The sequence below is a fragment of the Bos mutus genome, chromosome 27 (assembly GCF_027580195.1).
Source record: "Bos mutus isolate GX-2022 chromosome 27, NWIPB_WYAK_1.1, whole genome shotgun sequence".
NCBI lineage: Eukaryota > Metazoa > Chordata > Mammalia > Artiodactyla > Bovidae > Bos > Bos mutus.
The window spans coordinates 13905622-13932600 of record NC_091643.1 but is presented as its reverse complement, the minus strand read 5'-3'; positions in this window follow the sequence as shown (position 1 = coordinate 13932600).

Below are 26979 nucleotides of genomic sequence, written 5' to 3'. Positions count from 1 at the left end.
CAAATCGTGTTTTTCCTTCACTACTCACAGATTTCTGTGCCAGGTGTTGTAAGACACTTTCATATTGTGATACAGCCTCTATTTTTGCATCTTAATGCCACAGTGATGGCTGAGTCAGCACACTGGCCAGAAATAGAATCCCCAAAGCCATTTTTTATGGAATAAATAACAGTAAATTAACTTTACTGAAACACTTATAAACAGCTTAAATAAATCCCACTAAACCTAATGAATGCCCAGTCACTCCATTTCTGCTCCATTCTAAGAGAAAATATGATAGACGGGAAGTTGCAGTGGAAAGAGACATTTTTCTTACTTTTGCAAATTTAGAAACACAAGTGACCTTGTGCATAGATTTCTTGGGCTCCTGCCAGGGTCTTGAAAGGAGCTCATACAAGCGAGGTTCCCTGCAGTATGAGATTCATGAGTTCATAGTGAATCCATCTTTGCTATCTCTCTTCTGTCTGAATTAGCACTGTGATTAGGGTCCCCTACATCTTGACACCTGCTGGGTAAGGGACAGTTCATCTTCAGCAAGAGGTAAAATGCTTTTCTTGAATAGAAACCCAAAGTAACTTTTGGGTTGCTTAGCTTCTCAAGTCAATTATTTTCAAGCTATTTCAACATACTCAACATGGAACAAAGATAGGATTTAAGATGTAAGGAACTGGATTAAGATAACTTTCTTTTGTTTTCTAGCATGTAGCTTCTTGGAGAACCCAATAGGTCTCCTTGAAGGAAGAGCTTACCTTATATATGATCTTCACAAAGATGATTCATTGATCATCCCACTAGCATATGAGCAATTTTGACTTGAGATAAGAAGTATGATTAACCAAAGACAGAATTCATAATATAAAAAAATGAACTAATTTTCATGACAATTACTATCATTTTTTTGAGCATTTATTAAAAGCAGGGCAATATATTTAACGATGCTGTGTATGATATCAGTGTGAGTCCCTATAGGAAAGAGAGGGGACGCTCACATAGGGTAACTCAGGAGAGTTTAATAAAGGAATGATTTAGGTGAGGATGTGTTTAAGAGAAACTAATGAAAAATGGTAGGGTACCCTGGAACTGCCAGTCTTGGAGAGCTATTAGCATACCTAGACTTGAAGGGGCTTGAAGTGTCAGTGGAGCTGAAGCTATAGCTGGTCCTGTAGGAGAAGGCTACCTGAGAAGAGCAATGGAATTCCTTGGAGGAATGTAATTGCTGGTCAAACTGTAATCTGGCAGCGAGGATGCTGGGGAATGAATTTCCCAACCACACCCTTCTCCTGCCCTGTGATCTATTGCTTGTCCCATTTGAATTAATTGAAGGCCAGATAGCAAGACAGCTGTTTGCATAGCTCTGTCTTTTAGGACACAGAATAGAGTCTGTCAAAATTTGTAGAGTGGGTCTGGAAGGGCAAATGAATATTGACAAATATACTAGGCTGAAGTATAGAAACTGCCACTGTCGGACAGTGTGGAACGTGTAACAGCAGTTTATATAGATGAGTCTACTGTTAATACCATTTGGGCTTCCCTGGTAGCTCAGCGGTAAAGAGTCTGCCTGCAGTGTGGGAGACCTGGGTTCAATCCCTGGGTTGGGAAGATCCCTAGAGAAGGGAACAGCTACCCACTCCAGTATTCTGACCTGAAGAATTCCATGGACTGTATAGTCTATGGGGTTGCAAAGAGTCAGACACGACTGAGTGACTTTCACGTTAATACTTTAAACTTCACAACACACTTGCAAAATCTGTATTGTGAGCCTCACTGTCTAGGGACAAAACTGAGGCTCAGAGATGTTGAGTTTGAAATAAGAGGAAAATTCCAAAGAAGAAATTCTCAAACATTATTGAAAATGTTTCAATATCGAAATTGTTAGGTGACATCTATGCTGTCACTGAACTTATTTATTTTGTTTATCAGTTCAGTTCAGTCGCTCAGTCATGTCTGACTCTTCGCGACCCCATGAATCGCAGCACGCCAGGCCTCCCTGTCCATCACCAACTCCCGGAGTTCACTCAGACTCATGTCCATCAAGTCAGTGATGCCATCCAGCCATCTCATCCTCTGTCGTCCCCTTCTCCTCCTGCCCCAATCCCTCCCAGCATCAGAGTCTTTTCCAATGAGTCAACTCTTCGCATGAGGTGGCCAAAGTACTGGAGTTTCAGCTTCAGCATCATTCCCTCCAAAGAAATCCCAGGGCTGATCTCCTTCAGAATGGACTGGTTTGATCTCCTTGCAGTCCAAGGGACTCTCAAGAGTCTTCTCCAATACCACAGTTCAAAAGCATCAATTCTTTGGTGCTCAGCCTTCTTCACAGTCCAACTCTCACATCCATACATGACCACAGGAAAAACCATAGCCTTGACTAGATGGACCTTTATTGGCAAAGTAATGTCTCTGCTTTTGAATATGCTATCTAGGTTGGTCATAACTTTCCTTCCAAGGAGTAAGCGTCTTTTAATTTCATGGCTGCAGTCACCATCTGCAGTGATTTTGGAGCCCAGAAAAATAAAGTCTGACACTGTTTCCACTGTTTCCCCATCTATTTCCCATGAAGTGATGGGACCAGATGCCATGATCTTCGTTTTCTAAATGTTGAGCCTTAAGCCAACTTTTTCACTCTTCTCTTTCACTTTCATCAAGAGGCTTTTGAGTTCCTCTTCACTTTCTTCCATAAGGGTGGTGTCATCTGCATATCTGAGGTTATTGATATTTCTCCCGGCAATCTTGATTCCAGCTTGTGTTTCTTCCAGTCCAGCATTTCTCATGATATACTCTGCATATAAGTTAAATAAGCAGGGTGATAATATACAGCCTTGATGTACTCCTTTTCCTATTTGGAACTAGTCTGTTGTTCCATGTCCAGTTCTAACTGTTGCTTCCTGACCTGCATACAAGTTTCTCAAGAGGCAGGTGAGGTGGTCTGGTATTCCCATCTCTTTCAGAATTTTCCACAGTTTGTTGTGATCCACACAGTCAAAGGCTTTGGCATAGTCAATAAAGCAGAAATAGATGTTTTTCTGGAACTCTCTTGCTTTTTCGATGATCCAGTGGATGTTGGCAATAAGGAATAGAAACTTCAGAGCTCTTTTCCAAGTATTATCCAACTTAAAATTCACACACAAAAGAAAACAGTATGGTAATGTCTCAAATAAATTAAATATAGAATTGTTATAAAATTCAGCAATCCCATTTTGGATATATCAAAAAAGGTGAAAACAGGAACTTGAATAGATATTTGTACACTCATGCTCTCAGCAACCTAATTCACGATAGCCAAAAGGTGTAATCCAGCTAAGTGTTTGTGAACAGATGAATGGATGAATAAAATAGAGTATATAATATACAATGTACTATTATTCAAACTTTAAAAGGAAGGAAATTTTGACACATGCTACAGCATGGCCGAGCCTTGACAACACTAGCTAAGTGAAACAAATCCAGTCACAAAAGGAGAAATATTATATGATGCCTCTTATATGAGGTTCCTAGAGTAGTCTAATTTGTTCAAATAGAGTAGAATGGTGGTTTCTAGGGGCTGGGCTGGGGGACAATGGGGAGTTACTGTTTTTGAGGACAGAGTTTCAGTTTGGGAAGATGAAAAGTTTCTGGAGATGGATGGTGCTGATGGTTGCACAACAGTGTGAACATGCTTATTGCCACATTATCTGTACAATTAAAAAAAAGTTAACATGGTCAATTTTGTTGTTTTTCTACCACAATAAAATATACTTTAAAAAATCACAAAAGTCTGGTCAAATTTATAGAGCAGTTAGTATTGTTAATAGCATCTAAATATATGGAAATGCCAAGACACAGAGAAGTTATTTAACTTGTACAGTATTATACAATTAGTGAATCTAGGAACTCAGATTCAACCCCATGAAAGGTTTTATGATCAAAAATCTACTTTCTTTTCTAGAAATAAACAGACCATTTTACAAACCCACTCCAGGGCCCAGGCTAGTCCCAGGCGTATCATTTCTAAGGTCACTGAATAAGGCAGCTGTTGGTTTGGTGAAGAAAATCAAATCCATTTCTATGAATAAATAATGTGTTTGTCCAGAAGTTGTTAATTGGTAAAATCTGTAATTCTCAAAGGTAACTATTAGTGATCTGATGCATAATATTTGATTCTCATTAAACTGTGTTGTTATTTTTGTGGTTTGATCTTCACAGTGTTTGTTCTCAGGGTTGAGGTCTGCAGTTCTGGATGTCCTATCCATCGCTGCCAAAAGTACAGAAACTTAAAGGAATTTCCTGGTGGTTTTGTTGTTGTTGTTGTCATTGTTCCTGCTTTTCAACTTTATTTCCTGTTTAAAACAGTGGGTGGGATTTAATAAATAAATATGTTTGTATGTATGTGTGTGTGTGGGTATGGGTGAGTAGGTGTGGAGAGAGAAAGAAAGAAAGAAAAAAACAAGGAAGTGTGAGTAATTGGGTCAGTTTTGGTTTGAGAGTTACCTTATGAAAGCATAAGCTTTTTACTGGTGGCTCAGCGATAAAGAATCCATCTGCCAATGCAGATGTGGGTTCAGTCCCTGGGTCGGGAAGATCCACTGGAGAAGGGAATAGCAACCCACTCCAGTTTTCTTGTATGGGAAATCCTGTGGACAGAGGAGCCTGGCAGAACTGGAGTCCATGGAGTCTCAAAGACTTGGACACAACCCAGCGACTAAAACACAACAAAGTTTGAGAAACACTGACAAGCAAGTTCTCAGCAAGAAAAATAAATTTTAAAAAAAGGATTATGTTAATATTTCAATATTGAAGGAAGAGAATTCTGATTTTAATTGTAAATTAACGTGTCATTAATAAAAAATGAGCTAGATGGTATAGGCTGGATGACTGGGTGAATCTTTACCTTTCAGATACCTGTGTGGAAAACCTCATTTAACAAAGGACACAGCAGAACACAATCTAAGGCAAAGTATTCTTGTTGAAATAAAGAACTATTCTTGTTAGGGACTGAGATTGTACATCTATTCACAAAATTACCAAGCACTTTTCTTTAATGCAGACATTAACTTGTATATAAACGAATTCTGATATTGTCCAATCTGATTATGCAAAATAGACAAAAAAGGAAATCAGATCAAGACAAATCAGTTAGCAATATGGAATCATAGGGAGTGGCTATCAATGAAGACTATGGGCTTATCACCTTTAAGTAATAAATCACCTTTATATTTAGTGTTCTTTTAGGGTCTTAGCCTTAGGTTCCTTAGGTTCTATGGGGTAGAATAGGACCCAGACGTCGGGACGATCCAAGGACTGAATCTTGATTTTATTCAAATTCAGAATTTTGATGTGGATCCTACAGTTACTCTTAAGGTCAGAGACTTGGTTATTTTCTCTTTCTTACCTAAATAGACAATACTATTTGGAAAGAAAGAAAGAACAGAGGTTTAACTCTAAAGCTGAGAGATTTGTTGGTGTGAGAAGGGAAAATCTAGACAGGTCAAGATAATGCAGAGCAATAAATAGATACAAGCAAATAAGCTGTGGCATATGTAGAGATTTAGAACACATACTGGGGAATTAAGGTTCAGGGACAAAATCAGTCACTGGCATTCAAGAGTCCAAGGCACCAATTTTATCACTGTGAGGAACATGGCAAGAATTTGGTTTTGGGGAACCTTATTATCCAGAACAAAAAGACTTGATAGTGAGACTGACCTGGAGGTTGAACTAGTGAATTATTGCCACACTTGAGCGATCTTGTATGTCCCTCATCGGGGGTGAAGATTAGTCCCAGGATTCAAGTGGCAGCTGGCTCTCTTGGCAGGACTCCAGGAAGCCCACTGAGGTTATGGTAGAAGTGGAGGGCTGAGTGGAAATCACAAGGTCCAGGGAAGAAGAGGAGCCCATTCTCAGGTGATCTAAGTAGGTTGTGGCTTGGTTTGTGATTTTTTAATTTCCAAACTTCCAAGTGTGAATTTGGGTCTTTTCAGAGTGCTTGTTTTGGATTTTAGCTGCTATAGGGGAGGGAGTTTTCAGCTTTCGGGAGCCATCTTCAAAGACTGGAGGACACATTTGTCTAGGGCAAAAAAAAGGATAAACATCTGTTGGTATTAATTTTTAAAACTGAAAATATCTGGATGCCTGCTTCCTTGAGTGACTCTTAGTTTTCCCTGGCTTCTCTGAAGTACTTGGTTCTACCCCAAATGCCTCGTCTCACATATTCCAGCTTGGCTCTACGTGTTTCAACAGTTCACATAAGCCACTGAACTTACGGTTATTTATCCAGATCTGGTATTTGGCAGTTTGCTCACAAGTCCCTTTCACTGAAATCTTCTTTTCTGGGCACTGATTTGGGCTGAAAGTGAAAACTGACTCTTGGATCAGAGATGCCAGGCTGAGTCTGATAAAAGATTTACTGCAGAGTGTTTAGAATCACTGAGCTTTGTTATGGAATTATTATAGCCTTTCCTACTGGGATGCAGTGATTTATAACCTACGGATAGACAAAAGTGTTTAACTCTGTTCCCATTAATTGATTGAACAATTTGCTTTCTGCTTTGTGCTCACACCTGCTCTTGATCAAAGCTGGTTCCTATTCTGCTCTTGGCTATTGCATGTTGCTGTATTAATGGTTTATTGGTTCCACTGTGCCTATAACACAGCAGTTTATGATGTTTAATAAAATGACAAATCTAAATAGTCTCTTGGCTTTGGATTGTCTTTTTAGCAAATTAGTATCATGACGTGGGTTTTCTTTGTACTTCAGAATTGCCAGTTTATGCAAAAGTCTGCCACACAACACTTTAAATATTTTAAAAGATTCCTGCAATATATGAGAGGAACACCTCTCTTATAACAAGTATTTTCTTGATAAGGAACACCTCTCTTATAACAAGTATTTTCTTGATAGTTGGTATTGTTAGCCATTTGCTTCTGTCAGCTAGGGGACACCAGTAGGAGCCTCTTGGGAGGGAGGATCTGGATGAATGAAGACAATTTCCAGCATTCTTTGTATCTCCTTCTCCTTGAAATCACATATTTTTGGGAGAATGAAGGGTGCCTAAGAAGTACACTGGGTAAGGTGGTGACTTCTTTCTGAAATAGGGGAGGTCAGAAAAACCTGTGATGTATCCAGCAAAATGGAAGTCCCATGATGGCTGAGTTAGGTTGGCCTGTTTGATGTGGAGACCTTGGTGAGTTGGAATATCTTCTCTCTTATTTATTAGAGCTGCAAGGGAGGTAGGAATGTCCACTTATTGAATGTGTACTCTTTACACTATGCTATTCCACCTCCAGTAATGAAAATGAAAGTCACTCAGTAGTGTCTGACTCTTTGCAACCCTCTGGACTGTAGCCATGGCTACAGGCTCCTCTGTCCATGGAATTCTCCAGCCAGAATACTGCAGTGGGTAGCTGTTCCCTTCTCCAGGGGATCTTTCTGACCTAGAGATTGAACCCAGGTCTCCTGCATTGCAGGCAGATTCGTTACTGTCTGAGCTACCAGAGAATACCAAACCTTTGGTAATAGCAAACCTTACTACAGTCTTTCTACAGACCACGTGCCATGTTAAGAATTAACAGCATGAGTTCTAGAGTCAGGATACTTGGGGAAAGTTCCAACTCAACAAATCTGAGATAGGCTAAGCCTCAAATTCTTCTGTAAATTAGGTAAAATATTATCTAGTCTATGTTTCAAGATTTAAATGAGCTTAAGTTAGTAGAGCCCTTAGCATGTGTGTGTAAGTTGGTTCAGTCATGTCCAACTCTGTGATCCTATGGACTATAGCCTGCCAAGCTCCTTTGCATGGGATTCTCCAGGCAGGAATACTGGAGTGGATTGCTATGCCCTCCCCCAGGGGATCTTCCCCACCCAGGGATCAAACCTGCATCTCTTATGTCTCTTGTGTTGGCAGGTGGGTTCTTTACCACTGGCGTCACCTGAGTATTAAATGAGCTAAAGTTAGTAAAGCTCTTGGCATAGTACTTGGCATTTAATTAACACTACACATATTAGTAGTTATTATTATCATAATAATATTAAGTTATACTTATTTTAACTGTTTTACAGTTAAAACGCACAGTAGCTGGTATAGAGAAGGAAGGGAAATGGAAGAAATGAATTTATAGCTGTGGTAGTTTTCCTTGACAGTGTCAATTTAATATACTGCCTTGTTTTTAGTTAAATGCTCAACAAATGGTAGTAATTGTCAAGAAAAGGACTTAATTTTTTGCAACTGCTATTTTTCTCTGCCCAAGGTTCATAAGAGGTCAGTCAGCCAGGTTATGTGACCAAAGATTACAATCCCAACCTCAGTCGAAAGCTCTGGAAACGTGGGCTTGCAGGAGAGAGCAAGGAGGCAAGGTCATCACCACTGGAGAAACAAACCATGCAAGACACAGACTCTGCTAATGAAAACGATGCTCGCCTACAAAGAGCTTCATAATTTTTAATTGTAAGCATGAAATATCAAAACAAACAAGCCCAAAATAAGAATGAAAAATGTCAAGCACATGCTTTTCCTCCTTCCTGGAGTGTTCTTATTCTCCAAATGCCTGGCTCTTCTTTATCCTCAACTTAAATGTCACTTCATCAAAGTGGTCTTATCTGACTTTCTTTTCAAAGTCATTTCCCCTTTTGAGGGCCTCGGCTCACCCACATGGTGTCTTCGGCCAAATTGGCAAAAAGCAGTCCTTCCTTAAGACTGTTTACTTACATTGTGAGAAAATGATCTTAATACCCCAGTTTACTTGAAAAAGACATTTTACTGCCATCTGCCGGGAAATTTTTGCAACAAATATACAAATTTGCTCTGGCCTGACACCCATGGTTCCTCCTGAGTTTGTGTTGTGTAAAACCATACACAATATTCCTACAACCCTTTATCCTTTATACCAACATCAATTACATTTCTGTAATTCACAGTATGTGTTACAGCCTGAAATTATTTGCAGTTTATTTATGTCTTATTTCTCCACTAATTTAAAAGCTCCAGGAAGGCATGGACCTTGTCTATCTTATTCACTGCTCTATCATAGTACACAAAATAGTGCCTATTTTGTTTGTGCTCAAAATATGTTAAGTGAACATGATTAGATGAATGCTTATATCTATTTAATCTATTAGTCCAATTTATCTATTCATATGGCTTAGTGCAGCATATAGTATGATGTGTGTGTGTGTGTGTGTGTCTTTGTGTGTGCACACACCCAGTTATGTCTGACTCTTTGTGACCCCATGGATTGTAGCCCACCAGTCTCCTCTCTCCATGGGATTTCCCTGGGAAGAACACTGGAGTGTGTTGTTATTTACTTCTCCAGGGAATCTTCCCAACTCAGGGACTGAACTCCTGTCTCCTGCTTTGGCAGGCAGATTTTTTATCATTGCGCCACCTGGGAAGCCATATAGCATGAAATCTGATTTAAATTTTGGTTAGCTATAGAAGTACAAAACATGTTGTCTTGAATATAGTAGAAAATTAATATCTGTGCATTGACTGAAATTGAAAGCCTTGTTCTAGGATTTGCAAGGATTATAAATCACATAAAACAAGGATTTTGCCATCATAAAATTAAAATCTAATGTGAATGATCACAACAGTAACTTAATTCTCTTTGGTTTTAGGATAACAAAAAGGATATTGGAGGTAAATAAAAGAGTAGTTTTGAAGTCTTGCTTTGATGGGGTTATGAAAACAAGAGTTACAAGGGTTTTGAGCCAATGGTTTGGCCACAGACAGGCCTTCTCACCTTTTTGGGTCTCAGTTTATGCTTTTATAAAATACTAGTATTAGAATTCTCAGCATGTTTTAGATTAAATGCCAAAACAGCATCCGCATGTTACCCTGAGTTGAAAATCCTGTTCAAGGTGATTACTGTAAGCTTCCTTAGACCATAAGAGTCTATGAATATGATACCTTGTTGTGACTCAGTTTTTGTATTTGCTTTTTTTGTATCCTTTAAAGGGAAGTGATATGGCATGTTTTTCTCTATCTTATTATGAGTTTGGTAGATAAACGTGATGACATGCTAGTGCATGCTAAGCAGTCTTGAGCTTTTCTAGCTAATTTAACTAACAGAGTAATTTCCAGAGTCACGATCTGTTGACTATGTCAAATAAGAGTGTTGCCCTCCTACTCCTTGTGACATTAATGAAATAATCAACCTATACTTGTGCAAGTAAAATAAGCTTGTAAATTCGTAATTTGAAACATGTATAGTTACACTGCTGCTGCTGCTGCTAAGTTGCTTTAGTCATGTCTGACTGTGTAACCCCATAGACGGCAGCCCACCACGCTCCCCTGTCCCTGGGATTCTCCAGGCAGGAACACTGGAGTGGGTTGCCATTTCCTTCTCCAATGCATGAAAGTGAAAAGTGAAAGTGAAGTAGCTCAGTCGTGTCTGACTTTTAGCGACCCCATGGACTGCAGCCCACCAGGCAAGAGTACTGGAGTGGAGAGCCATTGCCTTCTCTGTAATGCAGTTAATTGGTTATGTATATGATGCCACCAAAAAGAGATGTCGTTTTCATCACGGGGGACTAGAATGCAAAAGTAGGAGGTCAAGAGATACAGAGAATAACAGGCAGGTTTGGCTTTGGAGTACAAAATGAAGCAGGGCAAAGGCTAACAGAGTTTTGTTAAGAGAACACATTGGTCATAGCAAACACTCTCTTCCAACAGCACAGGACATCATGTATACATGGACATCATGTATACATGGACATCACCAGGTGGTCAATACCAAAGTCAGATTTATTATATTTGCAGCCAAAGATGAAGAAGCTCTGTACAGTGAGCAAACACAAGACTTGGAGCTGACTGTGGCTCAGATCATGAACTCCTTATTGCAAAACTCAGACTTAAATTGAAGAAAGTAGGGGAAAACCACTGGGCCATTCAGGTATGACCTAAATCAAATCCCTTATGATTATACAGTAGAGGTGACAAATAGATTCAAGGGGTTAGATCTGATAGACAGAGTGCCTGAAAAACTATGGATGGAAGTTCGTAACATTGTACAGGAGATTGTGGCAAAAATCATCCCAAAGAAAAAGAAATGCAAGAAGGCAAAGTGGTTGTCTGAGGAGACTTTACAAGTAGCTGAGAAAAGAAGAGAAGTGAAAAGCAAGGGAGAAAGGTAAAGATATACCCATCTAAATGCAGAGTTCCAAAAAATAGCAGGGAGAGATAAGAAAGCTTTCTTAAGTGAACAATACAAAGAAATAGAGGAAAACAATAGAAAGGGAAAGACTAGAGATCTATTCAAGAAAATTGAAAATATCAAAGGAACATTTCATGCAAGGATGGGTACTATAAAGGAGAGAAGTGGTAAGGACCTAATAGAAGCAAAAGTGATTAACAGGTGGCAAGATACACAGAACTATTTTAAAAAAAACAGATCTTGATGACCCGGATAACCATAACGGTGTGGCCACTCACCTAGAGCTGGATATCCTGGAGTGTGAGGTCAAGACGGCCTTAGGAAACATTATTATGAACAAAGCTAGTGGAGGTGATGGGAATTCTAGCTGAGTTTTTACAAGCTTAAAAGATGATGCTGTTAAAGTGCTGCACTCAATATGTCAGAAAATTTGGAGAACTCAGCAGTGGTCACAGGTCTGGAAAAGATCAGTTTTCATTCCAATCCCAAAGAAGGGCAATGCCAAAGAATGTTCAAACTACCATAGTGGCACTCATTTTGTATGCTAGTAAGGTTATGCTCAAAATCCTTCAAACCAGGTGTCAGCAGTATGTGAAATGAGAAATTCAAATGTACAAGCTGGGTTTCAAAGAGGCAGAGGACCTAAAGATAAAATTGCCAACATTTGTTGGCTCAAAGAGAAAGTGAAGAAATTCTTAAAAAAAAATCTACTTCTGCTTCATTGACTATGCTAAAGCCTTTGACTTTCCACATCAAACTGTGGAAAATTCTTAAAGAGATGAGAATACCAGACTACCTTACCTGTCTTTGGAGAATCCTGTATGCGCATCAAGAGGCAATAGTTAGAACCAAATGTGGAACAACAGACTATTTCCAAATTGGGAAAGGAGTACATCAAGGCTGTATATTGTCACCATGCTTATTAAACTTCTATGCAGAGTACATCATGTGAAATGCTGGGCTGGTTTAAGCACAAGCTGGAATCAAGAATGCAGGAGAAATATCAACAACCTTAGATATGCAGATGATACCATTCTAATTGCAGAAAGAGAAGAGGAAATAAAGAGTCTCTTGATGAAAGTGAAAGAGGAGAGTGAAAAGGCTGGCTTAAAACTCAACATTAAAAAAACTAAGATCATGGCATCTGGTTCCATCACTTCATGGCAAATAGATGGGGAAATAATGGAAACAATGACAGACTATTTTCTTGGGCTCCAAAATCACTGCAGATGGTGACTGCAGCCATGAAGAAGGAGCACTGTGACAAACCGAGACAGCATATTAAAAAGCAGAGGCATTACTTTTCTGACAAAGGTCCATCTAGTCAAAGCTATGGTTTTTCCTGTGGTCATGTATGGATGTGAGAGTTGGACCATAAAGAAAGCTGAGCGCCAAAGAATTGATGTTTTTGAACTGTGGTATTGGAGAAGACTCTTGAGAGTCCCTTGGACTTCAAGGAGATCCAACCAGTCCATCCTAAAGGAGATCAGTCCTGAGTGTTCATTGGAAGGACTGATGCTGAAGCTGAAGCTCCAATACTTTGGCCACCTGATGTGAAGAACTGACTCCTTGGAAAAGACCCTGATTCTGGGAAAGATTGAAGACAGAAGGAGAAGGGGATGACAGAGGGTGACATTGTTGGATGTCATCACTGACTAGATGGACATGAGTTTGAGCAAGCTCCGGAAGTTGGTGATGGACAGGGAGGGCTGGCATGTTCTCTTTGTTCCCCATGCAGTTCGTGGGGTCACAAAGAGTCAGACACAACCGAGAGACTGAGCTGAACTGAACTTAACCACAGGTTCAAAACTCCAAACTTAGTGCTAATGTGGGAATGACCTGGAGTGACTTGCTTAACTGACTAAGGCCTCTGCTTGCATGTCTCTAAAGGGGGCAGCAGAGGATGAGAAGGTTAGATAGCATCACTGACTCAATGAACATGAATTGGAGCAAACTTTGAGAGATAGCGGAGAACAGAGGAACCTGGCATGCTGCAGTCCATGGGGTCGAAAAGAGTCAGACACAACCTAGCAACTGAACAACAGCAAAAATCATAGAAGAACTGAAAAGACAAAAACTGGCAGGAAGGCCGTTCAGAAGGACACAAGGTGGGGCAGAAGTAGAAGGCGTCATTATTGAAGCCAGGAAGCGGGAGGTTCCAGCAGTAGGCACAACCATGAGGAGTAAGTTAAGCAGAAGTTAGAACAATGAAAGAAATGAAGCTCCTTTTATTTTCCTAGTTCTATTGAGATATAATTTACATATAACATTGTGTAAGGATAGGTGTAATGTGATGATCTGATACCCTTACATAACCACAGTAGGTTTAGTTAACATTTCCATCACATCATATAATTGCCATTTTTTAAATGGTGAGAACATTTAAGATTTGCTGTCTTAGAAAGTTTCAAATTGTTAATACAGTATTATTAAGTATAGGCACCAGGCTGTATATTAGATTCCTAGAACTTTTTCATCTTTTAACTAGAAGTTTGTACCCTTTGGCAAATATCTCCTCCTTTCTTCCAATCTCTAGCCCTTGGAAATCACCATTCTACTATAGGTTTCTATGAATTCACCTTTTATAGTTTCCACATATAAGTGAGGTCATACAGTATTTGTTTTTCAGTGTTTAACTTCCTTCAGTTAGTGTAATGCCCTCAAATTTCATTAATATTTTCACAAATGGCAAAATTTCCTTGTTTCTTTGGCTGATTAATATTACATTTTTATATGGTATCTCTCTATATCTATATAGATATAAAGATATAGGTATATATCACATCTTTATCCATTCTTCTTTTTCCACTTACCTAGATTATTTCCATATGCTGGCTATTGTGAATAATGCTGCAGTAAACCTGGGAATGTAGCTATCTTTTTGAAATTCTGATTTCATTAGCTTTGGATAAATACCCATTCTGTGGTAGTTCTATTTAAAATATTTTTTTTCTGAGGACCCTCCATACTGTTTTCCATAGTAGCTGCACCAGTTTACATTCCCACCCACCGTGCAGAAGGTTGTCATTTCTCCATATCCTCACCAACACTTGTTATGCCTCCTTTATTTTTTGGTGAAAAAAGGAATTTTCTCCGTGTTTTCTTCTAGGAGTTTTATCATTTCAGGTCTTATGTTTAAGTTTTCAATCCATTCACAGTTAGTTTTTGTGAATGGCATAAGAGAAGAGTCCAGTTTGATTGTTCTGCATATGATTACCCAGTTTTTGCAATACCATTTATTAAAAAGTCTGTCTTTTCCACATTTGGCATTCTTGGCTCCCGTGTCATGTATTATAGGAGCATACATGAGGGCTTGTCTCTGGGCTGTGGCTTTTGTTCCATTGGACTATGTGTCTGTCTTTATGCCAGTACCATACTGCTTTAAGTACTGCAGCTTTGCAATATACCTTGAAATCAGGAAGTGTGATACCTTAGCTTTTTCTGTTTCAGGGTTGTTTTGGCTATTCAGGGGGGTTTTCAAACATATTTTAGGACTTTTTTTTCTATTTCTGTAAAAAATGACACTTGAATTTTGATAAGGATTGCATTGAATCCATATATGGATTTTTTAGTGTGGGCATTTTAACAACTTAATTCTTCCAGTCCATGATCACAGAATATATTTCCATATATTTGTGTTTTCTTCAGTTTCTTTTATCAAAGTCTTGCAGTGTGCAAATCCACCTTCACCTGCTTGGTTACATTTATTCTTGGTTAAATGTATTCTTTTTATACTATTGTATTAATTTATCTTTCTGATAGTTTATTATTAGTGTATAGAAATGCAGCTGAGTTTTATATATTGATTTTTATCCACACAGCTGGGGAAGCTAGACACTGACTAGATGTTCTCTGACTTTCCTCCACAGAAGGTATCACTAGAAGAACTGTCTTGGTCCTGAACTCTGCTGCCTTGAGGCAGAGGTTATGCAGTTGAAGTCCAGCTGTTCCTTTTACCTTCTTCCTTGAATCCAAGTTTGGATTTTATTTTTGCTTCAGTGGCATGCTGGAATATTTCTCCTGGACTCCAGGACTCCCATAAAGGTGTTTTTTTTGTTTTTTTTTTTTTAATCCATGGGTGACTATTTAAATTAGTGTTCTTGGAGGGCTCCCAGCTGCGGCTGTGAGGGCCTAGAGCCAGGTCATGGGCCAGTTCAGGGTCCTCAGCTGGAACTGAGGTCTCTGTGCCTTTTACCTGACATATGAGTGGGTGAGACTCTTCCTGGATCCATAGACATAACATGCTGGGTCACACAAGCCCCCACAAAGGCACTTTTGTCCATGGATGGAGTTCAGTTGTTGAGAGGGGACCACCGTGAAGGATGTCTTATTCAGTCACCTTGCTGATGTCACTTGAAGCTGCACCTAAAGATGCTGCTTGAAGGAGAAAGAGGTCGAGGGGACCTGGTATTCTCTTCTTACCATGTTTCAATCTTTTACCAGGACCTCCTGCTGACAAAAAACAGCTGGAAACAGGCTTTCTGCATTTTTCTGCAATACAGGGTAAAGCAGAGGAGGCACATAAAATGGATTTGAGGGTAAATAGCTCTGGGATAACCATAAATATCTCTCATCATTATTGATAAAGAAACATCACAGCATGTAGGAAATTCATAAAGAATGAACTTTGTCTCAAATACTACAAAGTATGTTTCTCCAATTTTATCATTTAATTGTGATTACTGCTGCTGCTGCTGCTGCTAAGTTGCTTCAGTCCTGTCCGACTCTGTGCGACCCCATAGACAGCAGCCTACCAGGCTCCCCCGTCCCTGGGATTCTCCAGGCAAGAACACTCGAGTGGGTTGCCATTTCCTTCTCCAATGCATGCAAGTGAAAAGTGAAAGTCAAGTCGCTCAATCATGTCCGACTCTTCGTGACCCCATGGACTGCAGCCTACCAGGCTCCTCCGTCCATGGGATTTTCCAGGCAAGAGTACTGGAGTGGGGTGCCATTGCCTTCTCCAACTGTGATTACACTTAACACCAAAGCTAACAATCAAAATAGATAAACCTTTATATATGATCCATTTTGAGTCTTAACTGTGATCAACATTACTGAACCTTTACACTTTCAACTCAGTCAATTGCTACATGGCCAATCACTGAGAATGTTAAAAATATGAAATTGATCATGCTATAGTTGGTTTATACCATCATATAGCCTGGGTATAAATTGCAACTAGTGCTAAGAATCTGAATGATAAGAGAAAAAGTCAAAATAACCTTGAAAATACTAAGATGGAGTTTAATGACAAAAAAATACAATTCTGAGATAAGCACAATGAGGCTAGAATGAGAGGCATTCTAACAACAAAATGATATTCTGATGGGGGAGGGGAGTTGAAATCACCTGATCTAGAAGGAAATTGAAGCAAAAACAATGTGTCATTTTGTGAACTATCATCTCTTTGAATATAAAGTGAAAATGAGAATTGAAACAAACACCCTTGGAATACTACCTTACCTTGGCTTTGTCTTCAGCAGACGAAATTTTACTTAACTTTCAGGGTCTGTTTCAATACTATCCTCCTATGGGATTTCTTTGTTCCAACTTTCAGTTGGATATTCAGTTCAGTTCAATCGCTCAGTCATGTCCGACTCTCTGCGATCCCATGAACTGCAGCACGCCAGGCCTCCCTGTCCATCACCAGCTTCCGGAGTCCACCCAAACCATGTCCATTGAGTTGGTGATTATTCTTTAGTAATTTATTTGTGTATATCACATAACATTTATTATATCAGACCAGAATTATTAATAATTCTATTATTATGGGTTCATAATTTTGTATATTGTAAGCCACAGAGTAGAGATTTTAATCACTTCATTTTTATATCCACCATAGCATTTGTACAGTATGTTTTCCATAAATTTTTGATTGTCTAATTGACTACAAAGATATTCATTCATTTCATAGGTATTCAAACATTTATACATGCTCACAACATTAAGTACTGTATACATAGAGTTTTGGAATGACTTTTAGCTTAAAGTTCTTGAGTCACTTAGTGTGCATAGATTGTTTTATTTAACTTTTAATTTAAATATATATGCAAGGAAGAGTTCATATTATGTGTATTCAGTTTTTTTTTTTTTTAAATTATGGTAGATTTTGAATTTTGTGAATTTTTCTTCCTTCATTTATCTGGATAATCCTATGATTATCTCATTTTTTCTGTTAATGCAATAAATTAAATAGATTACTTTTTGAACTTTAAAGCAAACTTGAACTAGAATACACAAGTTGGCCATGGTGTATTATCTTTTAAAGATATATTTATACATCAGTGGTTTTAATTTAAATTTCTAGTATATTTGTTAATGATTTTTGTATCCATAATTATGTGAGATACTGATTTGTAATTTTTATTTTGTATAATATTCTTTAAAAATTTTTAGAATCAACATTATGTTAGCCTTATTAATAGAGGCAGAGTATTCACTCTTTTTTACTTTTTCTGGAAGAGTTTGTACAATTTGGTAAAATTTATTCCTTAAATGTTTGGAAGAATTCACCAGGGAAGCCATCCTCACAACACCAGAATTCAGCAAGTGTTTCAGAGGGAAAACTGATCAGGCATTTTTGTTCCTTCTAGTTCCCCAATTTAGACCACAACACAGTCTCTCCAAAATTGTACTGATTTTTCATTCCTCCTAAAGAATGTCTTAGCAAGTGCTATCGCCAGGAAGAAATATGAACAGGTCACCTTGGAAATAGTCCATCCCTCAGAGTTTTAGATCCTCATCACTTTCACAGCTCTCTGATCCCCTAAAATGTGGGGTCTGGTAATGTCTATGACTTTTTCTGGTTATCACTGTATAAGTGCTGGCCTGTCAATATGTACTGGATTCTGCCTATATGTAAGTATAGGCCGCCTTACTTTTTCAGACAGATGATAGTTTTTCACTTGTCTGGAGGAAAGATTTTGGAAAGCTCAAAAGAGCTTTTTAATGTTGTCATTTAATGAATGTCACTCACTCATTGTTTTTATTCACAAAATAGTACAGGCTGACTTTAGCTATGAGATAGTCACTGTGGTCTTACAAATTCCCAAACTGGGTTGGAATAAGAATTGCCTTTGTTCCTGTTTAAAACACATATTAAAGGGCCTCAGTTCTGGAAATTCTCTCAATGATTAGGTCAGAGCCTAGGAATCTGTAATTTTAATATACTTTCCAGGTAATTCTGATTTAGTCCATCCACACAAAGGCATTTGGAAACCACTGAACTGGGAAAGAAGTGATTAAAAAGTAATGTTCTGAGTCACTATTTTTATGATGGAATGCAGGAAATTTCATGGACTGTGAATAGGGGGGAGATCAATTTTCAGTTCCCACTCCTAGTAGGTATGGAAATGTAGATCTCTAAAAGAAGCTCAAAACCTCTTCCCAACATCACAGTACATAAAAGAAAGTAACAGTTGATGAAAAATTGCAAAGGTCCAAACTAAAAATTCTGATTCTGCAGGTAGAGCAGTGTCTTTCACCTGAGACTGTAGTAAGTTGTCCTGGAGGCTGAAAGCTATTTCTAGGATTATTTAGGAACAACCAAAAACTCTGGGTGATTAGTTAATAAGGACCCTTAAATAAGATGCAAAAACTTCCAAGCAGAGCAGGTTATGTGAGACAAGAACAATGCATGTCACACAGAAGTGCCCACCCCGGACCAAAACTGCTTTTGTAGCCCTTTTTAGGGAAAAGGAACGAGAATTTGATGTTAAAACCTTAATTGTTTCTTGTAAGTAATTATAAAGTAGAAATCTGTTTATATGAGATCTCATTTCAGAATAAACAATAGGTTATTTTATACAGTAGGTTATTTTCAACACAGATCATTGTGTTGTCTTTTAATAGTTACAGATCTTTTTAAAGTATTATAAATAGTACACCTACTTGGTGATGCACCCTACCTATTGAGATCAGGAATTTGGCACTGAGAAATGGAAAGGAGATAAGGGTTCTTTAAATGAAGCCAGTCTATGTGTGTCACACTTTAGGTCACACTCCAGATCTGCAGTCCCTCATTCAGAGAGTTTAGGGATATGACTGATATGACGTAACAAGTATGACTTTGAATTTATACCAAGACACTCAGTACATAAAAGTAAGTGCCCCATTTTTTTGGTTGAAGGGAGTTGAGCCAAGGAAGCTCCAGCAACATAATTTTTAATGCATTTTAAAGGTTAAGCATGAGTAACATCGGTGGGTAAATGTGCATAAAGGACTTTGGGCATGGGAAACAATATAACTGAGTAGAACATGTCTCCATATAATAATGAGGTGTTTTCCGAAGAAGCTTGGTAGCCACTGGGACAGACATATTGGGTATTAAAGTACAGATGGGGAATGGGGTTGGATAGTTCAAGAGATACTTGACTTCAAGTGACGTTTTATTATTTTAAAGAATTTTTTAAATTGCTAGCTTTTACTTTATTTATTTAAGATGTCTTTATTCGGCCATGCCACACAGCATGTGGGATCTTAGTTCCCTGACCAAGGATTGAACCTTCACCCTCTGCAGTGGAAGCACAGTTTTAAGCAATGGACCTTCAGGGAAGTTCCTCAAGTGGCATTTAAACAAGGCTAGTAAGTTTGGACTTTATTCTGAAGGTGAATTATAGTCATTGAAAGATTTTAAACAAAAAAAGTAGCATGAACAACAGATCATTTGGGCAATGTGCAATATGGTTTAGGAAAGGGAGATCCTAAAATCAGAATAAAAATCACAATTATTTTACAAGACCACAATTCTGAGTAAGTAGAGGAAGACACAGATTTGTAGAAACATAGTGAAAACAATTTATAAAAGTGAACATTTGAGAATGGCCCTTTGTTCAGATTTCATTAGCATTACAGTAGAAATAACCAAGATGGAAACTACATGAGGAAAAACATATTTGCAGGAAAAAAATAAACTTAGATATAAACTTGAGATGTTTTGAGTTGTTTGAAATGGAGACCTGATTCCTGGAGATGGAGCAGCCATCTTGGACTACAGGACGGTCCTGTGAATGGGGTCCTGCTGGCAGAGCCTAGATCCAGGAAGTCTGTGTCCCCAAAGACTTCATGAGGCAACTCTTCCATACTGTCCCTGAACTGTCCGTGTTAAAACTGTATCTTGAGTAAGAAATACATTTCTGTATGATTTATGCCTTTTAATGCTATGATATGGTGCTACTTATTGAAACTAAGCCTTACCAATGATGTGAACTCACTGGTGAACTTTGTTCATGTACATTTCATGAAACAACAAGACTTAACTCCATCGTTCTACATCATGCAGTAAGTGGTATATGATTAAGTAATGTAATGTAGTAGGTGATGTCTACCCTTTCAAGAAACTCAATGGTAAGACCATGGTACAGCTTCTTTAAACTGTGAAGTCATTTCAAATGATGCCTCAGTAGTACAATAACAAGGCAAATTGCTTATGATTAAGCATTTTTAGAAAAGCAGGAGGCAAAATTGCATATACTACATGAATACAGTAACATGAAATTACCCTATTCAGTGGTGCTGGGGAAGACCTAGAAGAATACATCAGCCCATTAAAAATGGTTTGTGAAGAAAGGGACTAGTTGTAGTGTTTCTTTTCTTCATAGTACTTTATGCCAGACTTTATTTGATAAAATTGTTTTTATTTAAAATGGAATAGCTGTTGAAGGCATTGGGAGAGAGAACACTAAAAAAGACACAGAATAAAGGTTCTCCAATAAAGAGATAATAAAAATTTCTAAGAAAGAAAAAGACTAGCTGACAATCAAGGCATGAATGTTTAGTGCCACTGACCTACATATAGTAGCATTGTCTCCAGTATCATTCTGTAGCCCTCATGTAGGAACAGAGAAATTAGGAGGCTGGAATGCCAAGACCCAAGGTTTTGGGGAAGAGAGTAGAAGAGGAAAGGGATGAGGAAGTTGTGACTGAGAGGATGGACCTTTGGTATTTGACCAGCAAATGAGGGCAGGGAAGCAGGTAGACTGATTACTTCCTGGGGACTCCAGCCCCTCCAAGGAGGCCAAGATCAGGTTTAATGTGGGTGAAGAAAGTAAGAGCTGAAAGGATTGACATGATAAGAGGGTGCATGCATGCTTAGTCACTCAGTTGTGTCTGACTCTTCTGCGATCCCACAGACTACAGCTTGCCAGGCTCCTCTGTCCATGAGATTTTTCCAGGCAAGAATACTAGAGTGGGTTGCCATTTCCTCCTCCAGGGGATCTTCTTGACCCAGGGATCGAACCTGTGTCTCCTGCATCATCAGGCAGATTCTTCACCACTGAGCCACCTGGGAAGTCCTTGATAAGAGGGTACGTATTCGGATTTAAGGTCTTAAAGGTAATACAAGTGATTACACTTTGCAGTTATGACTTTGGACCGGGCTACTGCAGTGGAGTGCTGTGTTCAGGTCCGTGGAGATCTGTGAAGTTCATTAACTCAGTAGTTAGTCATAATGTTTCAATAAGGCTTACCAATTCTTTAAGTTGTAATTATAAAAAAAAAAATTAAATTTAAATTGATTTAGTTTCTTCAAATTAAATTATTGATTTAAATGGAAAGAGAACCTGCAATTATGAAAAGTCTTTAAAAAATAAAGCTGAGAAAGTGTTTCTAAGAGGAAATACAAGATGCATAACAAAGAAGATGTGAAAATTCCACTTCAGAAATTTCATTTATACCCTTGATCAGCCTAATTTTTAATTTTACTTCTGAAATTTCCTAGCAACTGCAATTTTGTATGTACTATAAATGAAATTTATTTACCTCTTAAATTGTGAGATTCTTGACTTCATAGACTTTGTTTTTGTACTGCACGGTGTTTGGCACATTATGGGAATTCCGTGTGTTCTTTTATATGACTGTTTTTCTCCTGTTGTTGTTTAGTCGCTGAGTCATGTCTGACTCTTTTGTGCCCCATGGACTGTCACCCACCAAGCTCCTATGTCCATGGGATTGTCCAGGCAAAAAATACTAGAGTGGGTTGCCATTTCCTTCTCCAGGGGGTCTTCCCAACCCAGGGATTGAACCCACGTCTTCTGTATTGGCAGGCAGATACTTTCCCACTGACCCATTACCCTTACTGCTAGGAAGCCTATTTTTTTTTTTTTTTTTCCTGACATGATGCTAAAAATCTATATACTTATAGCTGGTAGTATGAGAGTCAGCCATTCAAAATGAGTGTTCTTAGATTTCCAGTCATGGGATTTTTTTAAAGTGTGAATAGAGTGCTCACTACTTGGGGATCGAAAGGGCACACTGACAACACGTGGAGTATTAAATGGTTCTATATGTTCCTTTCAAGCTTATAGATTCTATGAATCTTAACAATTAGTTGTTTATTTCTCTTCATGTATTAACATGGTCATGGATCCTATCTCTTTTCATTGTATATTATAGAGCTGGAAAACTTACCAATTACCAGTAGTACATCTTATAACACAATTACAGAACCTCAGGGTTCAAAGAGAAATTAAATATCAACTCATCCAAGAGCCCATCTGTTGGAAAACCTTCTGGTTACCCAAGAGAGAATTTAGACACAAGACAGAGAAAGAAAACTACCTTTCAGCTCCCTCATTATCTATCTTCCTTACAAATGACTCTTTTATCCATTCCTGTGTTTGTAAGGCATTGAAACATAAAGTGAAGTCACTTAGTTGTGTCGGCCCTTTGTGACCCCATGGACTGTAGCCTACCAGGTTGCTCTGTCCATGGGATTTTCCAGGCAAGAATACTGGAGTGGGTTGCCATTTTCTTCTCCAGGAGATCTTCCCAACCCAGGGATTGAACCCAGGTCCCCCGCATTGTAGGCAGACACTTTACTGTCTGAGCCACCAGGGAAGTCTTGAAACATAAAGCAGTACACAACAGAGATAAAAATGGTAATATTGCTTATTGGAGAGAGTAGTTTTAGATGCGTGGCCATAGTGGACATCCTGTTGTTGTTGTTTCGTTGGTAAGTCGTGTCCAGTTCTTTTGCAACCCCATGGACTGTAGGAGATGGTTAGATAGCACCACTGACTCAGTGGACATGAATTGGAGCAAACTGTAGGAGATAATAGAGGACAGAGAAGCCTGGCGTGCTGCAATCCATGGGGTAACACAGAGTTGGACATGGCTTAGCAACTAAACAACAACATCAACAAGGACTGGAGGACATCCTATTATTCACCCCTAATTGAACTGCATCCCCCCTAGAAGAAAAGGCTTTGCCTGTTGAAGGCAGAATCTAAAGTTATAAATTCATCCCATGGTGGCAAACACACCAAAATACATTGTCTCTGCAGGAAGGGTGAAGTTAGTATGCCCTCGGTCTTCTAAATACACCCATTACATAAGTGAGTCCTCTTCTTTGAGGAAGACGGTGATAAAAAGCTCTTGTCATATTTTCTCTTGTGGAGAGTAGAGTAGAAATCTCTTTCATCTGCAAGTACCATTCTCTCTTCACACAACACCTAATGTCCAATATGATCCTAAGTAACACAGGGCTGTTCACAAGATCACCCTCTTTGCTAAAAATTTCTGATGGTTTCCCTTTTCCCTCTCTTGTTCCCCATTTCGTATGGCTCTGCTCTATGTGCCAACAGAAATAGTTGATCTGTATTTTGGGTACTGTGTTTCATTCTTCCTAAATAAGGTGTTGAATTGTACTTCTGAAGATCTTCCAAAAGATTTGTAAGACTCTGAAGTCTTACGAAAGACTGTTAGGTGAGACACAGGAGGAAGCGATTTATAATAAGTGCCCTCAGCTCGCACATCAAGACAGAGAGTGTATTGCAGAGTCAACCCCACCAGGTCTTTCAGCCACTGACCTAGCTTAGCTGTGATACATTATTATGAACATACATTTTTTTCAAAGACGCTTTTTTTTTCACCACAAACAAGAGATATTCTGTTTGGGAATTTGGGTTCTTACAGCCCATTCATACAACCTCATCTCATCAGTGATCACCAGGTTCATCATACTTGCTTCATGTAGCTCGAAATCCCTAAATCTGAGGTTATACACTCAAATACCTTAGAGGCCAGGTAAACGGTGTAAATGAGCAAAGTAGAAAGGTGCAGTTTGTGAGAAAATAGTGGGTAGTGTGGCAAATAGAAAGTACAAGCCCCAATTTAAACACACAACTGCTCTTCCACATTAAAAGTTTGTCATGATTTTATATGGTAAACTAGCCGCCTTTCTGTCTTGCAATTTTTAAAAGGCAGCTGAGAAACTCAGACTTCTCTGCAAAGTCCTTTGAATGTGAGGTATTTTTGTACACATATAGCTGACTCACTTTGCTGTGCAGCAGGAACTAACACAACATTGTAAAGCAACTATACCCCAATGGGGGAAAACAAGTTGATATTGAAAATAAAACAACAACAACAACTAATGTCAAATAAAGAACAATGTAGACCACACTAGTACAACACAAAACCAAACTAAAACCAAATACTCAGACTGGATACGGCCCCTAAGCTACACCCTTACAGCTGTGCTTCTGTGTTAAATCATTTGCTATTGACCCACCCACTCTTCTTCATAACAGATGGGGTCTCTGCATGCCGCCTCCTGCGGGTCTCCTCCGCTTGACACCCGTGTTGTAGCCCCTGCCTCGTTCCTGGAATTGTACTCTCAGAGGGAAGTTGAGAATATACAATTTCATAATGTGAGCCATGGGAAGTCACTTTCAGACTTGCTTCTTTTTCGTCGGACCTGGCACCATCAGAGTGGGAAGGATTCAGGTTGGTTTTGGGAGTTCCATGATTTAGTGAGCAAATCGTGAGTAAGCGTCTGACAAACGGAGCTCTTAATTCTGTCTCTGTCGTTTCTTAGCAGTGCACTTATTCAAGTCCTGCAGCTCTGCTGCAGTTTCGTTTTCTCATGTGCAAAGTGGAGATACTAATAAAGGAGTGTTATAAGGATTGAACGGCATAGTCTATAAAGAAGTACCAAGAACACCATTAAGTTTATTGAAACATGGGGCCTTATTATGATCGATGCTTTTAATATTTAAATATGAACTTGCCTTGGATTTCTTTTGTTTTATTGAAATTGTTTCTTTTTCTTTTTCTTATAGAATGGTATTAACAAAAGGTTTATAAAAAAAGGGAATAACTAATTTCAAAGCAGGGTTAGAAATTAATGGAATATATTGATCTGATATAATATTGTCCTCAACATTTCATCCTTAGAACAGATATTTACTGAGTGCCTACTGCAGGCCAGACCTTGTTCTGGGCACTGGGTATACAGGGATGAACGAACAGGAAGGGGCCTGCCCTTATGGAACTTCAATTTCTAGTTAGGGAGACTAGCATGAAGACTTAAGCAAATAAAAACACAGTTGGATGTGGTTTAAGTGATCTAGGCTAAAATAAAGCAGGATATGGAAATAGAAAGTGACAACAGGAGAAAGAGGAGCTCTTTTAAATTTCATGGTCAGGAAAGCATCTCAGAGCAAGAGACAGTTGAGCAGAGATGTCACTGAATTGCAGGAGGAGCCATGCGAGTGTCTGGGGAAAAAGTATTCCTGGCAGAGAAAGTGACAGATTCAGATCATCGAAGGCAGAAATAAGCTTGGTGTATTCAGTGAGCAGAAGAAGAGACACCAGTGTTAACAGAACAAAGTGAGGGAAGAGCAGGAGGAAGGAGTTCAAGCATGAGCTGGGAAGGGTGGATCGTGCAGAATCCTGTGGATCCCAGGATGGATAACAATAGGGTCTGTGGATTTTGTTCTGAATGGTATTAAGTTTGAACTGAAGTGAGATCACCTTTTGTTGCTAAAGTGAAGGAGAATTGATTTTAAGCAGACAGGAGTGGAAGGGGGAATGCGGTCTAGGAGAGAAGGGATGCTGGCTATACCTGGAGTTGTAGCAGGGGGCGCAGAGTAAAGCGGTAAGATTCAGAGTATGTAGTGAAGTGGGAACCAAGAGCCCTCGCTGGTGGGTTCTGTGTGATTTTAAGGAAAGGAGAAGTGTCCCGGGTGAGTCCTGGGTGTGGGCCTGACTTACTCATTGTTGCTGTTTAATAATGAGATGGCAGTGACTAGAGGAAAAGCAGGTAGGATGGAGATGAGGGGTGAAAATAGAAATGTCTGTTTCAGATGTGGTATGTTAAATGTGAGATTCCTAGGAAGCAACCAGGTGGGGAGGTATCAAGTAGAAAGCTGATGTTTGCATCAGGGGCTGAGGGGTCAAGTGCGGGCTGGTGATGTAGATGACATTTAGAGCGACAGGACTGGAAGGTATTATATAGGGAGATTTCTCAGAGGACAACAAAGAGACAAAGGGCATGGCATCACGAGGCAGTCAGGAAGACGACAAAGACCGAGCAAAGGAGACAGGAGAGGAGCAGCTGTGTGGTAGAAAAACAAATGAAAAGGTCAGCTGTCGTAGAAGCAAAAAGATAAGTAAGTGAAAGTGAAGTCACTCAGTTGTATCCGACTCTTTGAGACCCCATGGACTGTAGTCTATCAGGCTCCTCCGTCCATGGGATTTTCCAGGCAGGAGTGCTGGAGTGGATTGCCATTTCCTTCTCCAGGGGATCTTCCTGAGCCAGGAAAGGAACCTGGGTCTCCTGCATTGCAGGCAGACGCTTTGCCGTCTGAGCCACCAGGGAAGCCAAAAGATAAGTAAGGAGCAATCAAATGTGTCTGCTGCCTCTCCCGGGTGAAGTAAGATAGAGCCGGAGAATTAACACTACTTGGGCAGAGTGGAGGTGTTGAGAGCCCTTCAAAGAGGGGTTTTCACTAAGTGCTGGGCAAAGTCCTGTGGGGAGAAAGATGGTGACCGTGACTCTACACCACTCGTTGCCAGCTTTTTTTTCCCCGCTGTAAATACAAGCACAGAAATAGGCAGTACTCAGGAGGTTAA